This window comes from Coturnix japonica, chromosome 1, assembly GCF_054131305.1.
Source record: "Coturnix japonica strain WE chromosome 1, WE-NBRP24, whole genome shotgun sequence".
Classification (NCBI taxonomy): Eukaryota; Metazoa; Chordata; class Aves; order Galliformes; family Phasianidae; genus Coturnix; species Coturnix japonica.
The window spans coordinates 63,231,775-63,239,420 of NC_140663.1; positions in this window are offsets into that span (position 1 = coordinate 63,231,775).

Below are 7,646 nucleotides of genomic sequence, written 5' to 3' on the forward strand. Positions count from 1 at the left end.
ACTCTGTTGCCGATATATTTGTCCCATTCATTCACATATAGCAGAGAATATGCCTGGTGAAACAATAATATAAAAAGATCAAGTTTCAAAATGTAGCCTGTAATTCATTTAATATGTTTTAATAAAAAAATAAAAATAATTTTTTAAAAAGTGGGTGTGATCATTTGCTATGTTTTTATCCAAGCTGATGTACTACCAGAACACGCACGAAACTATGAAACTATGAAACTATGAAACACAAAGTATCAGGAATTGGCAATGGCAATTTGTCAAGTGGTAGTTAATAGTTTCATTTTGTTGGAGAGAACAGTTGACTGTACACTCACTTCTAAACCAGCAGAAACCTCTACTGTGTTCCACTATAACGAAGCATATTAAAAAAACACGCTGCAAAGTTCAGGAAAGTGTTACGTGCACCAGAACTGAAACTCAGGGAGGCTCGAAATGGAGGACAGGATCTCACACTGCAGGCATAATAAGAATGTACTGAAGGCATGTCCTCTCCTGAGATGTTAGCATAGTCCAAGCTTTAGTGGGTACAGCAGCACAGCTGGTCAGATGTGTTATAAAGTTCAATGAAATATGAACCATGTTACAGAATTGTGATGATTATATTTCCCGTAGTCACAATTTTTTGTAAGGTAATATTTTAAATGCATGCATTACTTAAAAAGGAATTAAACTTCAAGAAGCATCCTCATTTTGCTACTTAGTACCTAAAATGACACTAAAGGAATCCTTTATTTATAATGGCTACTTTTTCTTGCAGAATTGCAAGATTTTAAAGTGCCAGATGCAGTTTGTACAGCCACTAAGGTTTTTCAAGTCTCATTTTCAGCTTTACTTGTGTTGAATAAATCACTTTTGCTTAATTTTAATACACTTAGCCTTTTATTCTGAAACATGCCTGTTTCTCTCATAATCATGTTTCATGATACATCTTACAAGGGAATAGCTAAATAACGCCTTTCCACAGATCTGTACATTTCGGTAAATTAAAGACAAGGTAAAGGATGCAGAATCACAGAATGGTTTGGGTTGGAAGAGACCTTTAAGATAATCTAGTTCCAGCCCCCCCTTTTATAGGACACCTCTCACTGGACCAGGTTTCCCAAAGCCCAGACCCGTTGGGGTGGTCATATAACTAACATAAAGCAGAGACTGAATTCCTGCAGAGATTCAAATGGTTCCCAAGAAACAGACCTCTCAGAGTTCTAAAAGAAATGATATCTCACTCCAGCAGTCTACAGACTGTTTCTAAGAAATAAAAAATACTAGCAAATACTACAAGTTCTGTAGGTTTCTATCTCCACCACCAACCTAAGATTTAAAAGTTGACAGGTTAAAGGGTGTTGAGAAATAGTTTATTCATTTTTTACATTGAAACTTCTTATGGTTTTTATTTTAGATCGTTTATATTTATCTTTATAGAAAAGCTGAAGCTGCTCTGTTGAACCGTTCGACTTCGAAGAATTGCAGATGAAATCTACCTCCAGATTTTGAAAACAAACAAAAAGGAGCAGAAGTGAAGCTACGTGTGAAATTTAGGTAACTGAAGACCTTTGTGTAGAGGAGATACTTTCTGACTGAACACACCAGGCTGATTCCTGATCAGATGGTGAAAAAACAAAACAAAACAAAAAAAGCACTAACTCAATTGAAAGGACCTGGACTGAAGGATGTCCTTGGTTTATTTTCTCAGATGAGCAGAGTCAAGTACATCAACTGCTTAGCAGTAAAGAGGTAGTAAATGTTTATAGTTCTTAGGCAACTGTGCCCATAGTTCTTGAAGACATGTGCTTATGCAAGCTTATAGATGATTGCATAAATGTACTCATGAACAAGGAATAATTTTAAAATATTAACTTAAGAAGCCTTAAACTCTGATCATTTACTCCTGCTTCAGTATCATGTAGACCTATACAAATATATCATGCATTCCATTTATGTTCTTTGAACCTAAGGGAAAGATGGAAAGGACCACAGGAAGAATATGAGCTTGGATTTCAGTAATCATTCAACTCAGTAAGAGTTAATATATTGGATCTGGCTGGGACTGAGTAATCTTTCTGCACAGCAGCCCAGACAGTGCTGTGCATTGCACTTGTAGTTAGAACAGAAGTGATATCACATCAGTTTTTCAGGTTTTGCTAAGCAGTGCTGTCCTAGCAGCAAGAGTTCTCTGAATCCCCCTAAAAAAGCCAGTAGCCTGGTGATGGGCAAGAGATGGGAACAGCCAGGACAGCTGACCTGAACTGACCAAAAGGATATCCTATATTATATGAAATCATGCTTTGCAATAAAAGCTGGCAGAAAAAAAGAGAGAGAGGGAGACTTTTCAAGAAAGCATTGGTCTACCTGACGAACTAATTTGTATATTAAGACCCTGCTTCCCGAGAAGTAGATAAGCATTACTTAGGAAATAGAAAATATTATTTTTATCTCCTTTTGCTTCTCTTCTGTCATTAAAATGCTACTTATATCAACTGATGAACTTTTTTCATAGTATTTTCTCCCCCTGTCATTCTGTGGAGGGCGAGTGAGAGAATCATGGTGGTACTTTGCAGGTCATGGGATGTAAAACCACCACAATTACCATGTAATTAAATACATGAATAGTTCGTGTGAACATTTCCAAACTGGCCTTAAACCAGCTCCTTCCAGTATCAGTAACAACACAGACTTGGCAGCACAGAAACAGATTTTTTCAGCAGGTCATATCAGCTGTGTGGAGATCTAGATTATCAGCCCTGAGTTAGACTACTACATTATCTTGAATGATAAATTCTCTAGCTCAAAGTCCCACTGAAATCATGAATAAATTAGGTTGTTAAATTGTACTGTTGGACATGGTGGTCAATTATTCCCCAAATACCCAGTGGAGTAAAGTTTTCCAGTGAAATTGCTACTTCTACCAAAGAGATGTTAGAAGTGTGCATTATGCAGTTTAAATGCCACTGAAATAAATGCCAAGAAAAACAGTTCTGCATGGCTGACGATGGAGATAATTTGGCAAGTTACAAAAAGGTTTTACTGTGCACCCCAATTTATTGCAGTGTATACAAAGTTATCCTATTAGCCAAAAGCTGTCTTAAGCTACAACAACTTTACATTTTATGCAGAAGAAGAAAAGGTGACAAGGAAACAGAACATTTTTCAATAATAAAGCGTATGATGAGAAACTGTCTTCTACCAGAATAGAACCATTGGAATGCTTTTGTGGTAGAGAACTTTTTGTTTTGGTAAGTATTAAAGCTTGTAGGTCATCTGGAGACTGTTTCCAGCTCAGGAAGTTTTTGAGCATGTGGTTAGACCACTAAGTGATCTAAAATGCTTTAAGAAAATGTGGTTTCTTTTTCCTTCTAAATTTCTTTATGTCACATTTGTCAACAAATACATCACTGCACAAACACCATGTGATCCTACAGCAAACTGCATTTAAGAGTTGAGATTCTGCTTGCCAACCTCATCTAAGACTCTCCTAAATCACACATTCTTAATGATGGCCAATGAATCTCTTATCACAAAGCCGCATAAGCTCTCATAGCATGCTGGTCTGAAACAGTTTTATTACCCTGATATTTCATGATTCCAAGAAGGCCAGGCACTGTTTCATGAAGCTAAAAATCATTGGAAGGTTCCTTAACTTTCCCACCAGCAATGAGAGAGCCAACACTGTGCCATGATTGCAAAGACACATAGAATATTTGGCACTGTAGGCAGAAAGAGAAGATCTTCCTATCTTTCTGACTGAAACATCTGAACTGCTGTAGGTAAGACCATCCATACATATAGCACTACAAGGAAGACAGCAAGAAAGCCTTTCCTGCATTTCCAAAACAACTTGAATGTCATACACCTTCTGTAGTCACTACCCATGGTGAACATTCATTTTGCTAACCTCAACTATTCCAAAATTATGAGCAGGGCTTCAAAAAATTATGGGATTCAAATAATGTTAAGACTGTAAGAAAAACATCACTAAATACTGAGGTCATGGAAGCTGGCAATACTAGTGTTGATGTATTGCTTCCAGTCTGTGGGCAAGCGCAGCGAGGAAGTACGTATTCCTATGGTTTGATTGCCATCACAGTTTCAGAGAACTTCTGAGATGAACTTTTCTCTCCCGTTAGATCCCATCATTTTAAAGGCATTCATAGAAGTTGCCACTGAACCACAGCATTAAAAGCATTGATGCTGGACCTCTGAACATAAATGCAATTTCTTTCTAATAACAAATAAACAAAACAATATTAATTTGTATTTTCTTATCTACTTGTACCTATGTGGCATTACACTATCTGATGTTTCTCATAACAAATCAGAGCATAAAATGTCACCTAATTCTCTCTATTAGAGGAATTTGGTTATCACAATGTAAGTTACTAAATTAAGCCATCTATACAGTACAAATAGAAAGTATTAAAATTTTCCTTACTCTTAGTTTTAAACAAAGAGACAGTAAAACACCAGTAATTCACAGAAACAGAAAATACAGTCAGTGAGCACAGGAATGTATTTTATATCTAACCAGATGTATAGTAATTTGATGGATCCCAGATGCTGCAGAAAAGAAAGTCAAGAGCATAGCCATGCAAGTTATTTGAAACAGATATATACTGTATAAATTCATGCCTCTAATAACAATGTGATGGACAGTGTAAGAATTTCAGACTGCAATTGCTACACACACCAGAAACAAGGGTCCTGTCAGTAAGCTGCCTGACTGGTCAAAACTGAAAGATACTTCAATATTTACTGTGGGAAAGTAAGACTTTCCCAGATAGCCTACATGGAAAAAAAAGTGCCACCTATTTTCTTCCAAACTATAACACTTATAAGGAGTTGTGAAGGAGGAACAGAACTCCTGCATTCAGTCTAGATAGTTTCAGAAATGTCATGGAGTAATCTTCACATCAGAGCTATATGAACAGGTAAAATCCACTCTGACTACTTCAGATCTGACAGAGCTATATGCAACAAGAAAAGGTATGAAGAAAGTCAGTCAAAGATCCAGCCACATCAAAGGCCTAAGCTGGCAGCAAATAAGCAGGGTGAGCAGGAGAACAGAGAATGGCAGCATGGAAGAATGAACATCAGACTTACGAGAATGGAAAGGCTTCAGATTTTCACAAGGTGAAAAATCTGGGAGGGAGAAACCTTTCCTTTGCCATCTTCTCTGGCTGCAGCAGGAGAGGAAATTACAGAGACCGGGCTTTCCTAATATTTTATATTTGCACAACCAGTTGTGTAGCACAATCTCTTTGCCTATAAAAAGCCCTGCTGTTTGCAAAATGCCGCAACTTTATCAGGAAGTGAAGAGGGACAGAAAAAGACATTTTTTGCTTCGTCTCCACACATAGTCTACAGTTTTATTTAAATCATTTAGAACAAAAGCATGCTGCTAGGTGAAATTTGAAGTTTGTATAACCTCCAGTTTCATGTAGCAATAAAAATGAAGGGTCTCTTCTCCCTCACTAGAATTGAATAGTATCACTTGACGATCAACCTAATTCCCCATTTAGGACTCCCCTTGGTAGAGCAACAAGTTTTTACCTATTTTTGCAAGCAGATACCTGCAGATTTGTGGCTTCCTCAATGCAGCTACAACACCCTCAAAGTAACTTCAACCCATTGTGCCATATTTGGCATTAGAACAGTGTCAAAAGTCATAATTGCTCTACCGAGGGGAGTCCTAAATAAGGCATTAGGTTGATTATCAAGTGATACTATTCAATTTTAGTCACCGCAATTCCAACAAGGACGATGCTGAAGGGGACACAGGAAATGTCAAAGTGAAAATGTAAGGAACTTTTAAATATAAATTCCCTGTAAATGCCAAAATGAAAAACACGTGGAAATCCATTAATTACTCATCATTGCTGCATTTTCTAGTTTACAGGGATTGCTACAAAATCTCGAGTTAGTAAAGGAACTCGTCTTTAGAAGAATTCATAATGTGCACATAGAAGCTAAAGCATATGCATATGTAGTATAAGCATTCATAGATATAAGATAATGGTTGAGGATTTAAGTTAAACAATTATTTAAAAATAAATAATAAAAAAAAAAAAGATAAAAAGAAAACAACCTCCAAACCATAATTCAGGATTCAGTGATTTACCTACTTTTTACTGTTGTCATTTAAGCTAGGAAAATCATATCGTGTATTCTTGTCAGAATTATTTAGACAAGATCGTAAGCTACTTTGTCCCAGTAAGTTCTCTGTGAATCATTTCTAAAAATGTGAAATCTGAAAAGCCCTTGGTTTGCCTGACCTGCACCTACCTGCAGACCAACTCTGTGAGTGACACAGCTGATGCTGATGAGGTCTGAGAGTTCATTCACAGTGGTTATTGCATCAGCAGGACTGCCCATACTTGCTGTATTACACACATAAATATTTCGTAGAATGTGCAAATCTAACATTAAAACTTTTGTGAAAGGTGAAGAAAAAAATGATTCTTCTCTAGCAAGAATGATAAAATAGATGGATTAGCTAAAAGGATTAGTGGCAATCTTTTGTATGCCCTACACTTATTCATATTAGCTTTCTTCACAACAATGATTTCCAGAAAAGATTAATTGTGAGACTATTAGTAAAATCTTCAATGGAAAGTATTTGCATATCATGCTCCAATTTTACTGGAATTCTTAGCTGTGAAATATAAGAACTGCTTAATTCAGCCAGTGCACAGATACTAACCTTACAGAGAGTGATTAAGCTGGCCATTTAAGAACACAGTGTAGTCCTTTGACAGTTTTCTTTACATCATGGTATTTAGTTTAGTTCCATATATGTGTAATTTCAAGGAGCTTTATTGTTGTAGAGTTGAATCTAGAATATAAAGCAGCGGGGACTTTTATGAGCCTGTCTGGACTATCCATACAAAAAAATCCTTGTAGTAGGCAAGTTTAACGCTTTACAACCTCTGAATTTTAATGAATAGGCCAGCATACATGTGTAACACAGCCTTGTACTGAATGGACTCATAAGTGTTTTAATGTGTTGCCACTGGCTGAATTCTGAGGAAAGATGGAGTGGCTGAGACATGTGCTTTAGATCACAAAGATATAGTACGTTTTCTTCTCACATCTATAGTCATTTGTTCTGGCCAAAGTATTGTGCATAGAATACAGAAAACCGGGAAGACAAGACGGCCAAAAGTCTAGCTGCATTTAGACACTGTATTTCAGTCACATTTGCCTTTTTTTCCCCAAGTTAATATATTTTAACTGAGCAACAACTAATGAGAACGTTCTCTTTGGATGCTGCAGCAAAATGATCTCGATGAAAATTAATATCCATACAATCAAGGTCCCATTTATCTCTTTCAAACACCAGGTTATCTTTTAGCTTTTGGAGTTATTCTTGCAGTGAAGTCCCAGAAAATCAAGTAAGTTAAAATCCATTTAATGTTGTCTTTTGTGATTTTTAGAATTATATTGTGGCATGTTACTAGCGTGTACAAGAATAATGTTTATTAAATATCTATGAGTGCACAATATATGTGACATTAAATATCTATGAAATTAGATACTCATACCATACTGATTCCAATTCAAACATTTATAATTTTGTTAAACAAAAACAGCATTTTCTGCCTCCCAGAGCACCTCAGTGTTTCCTTCCTTCTTATTTCCTC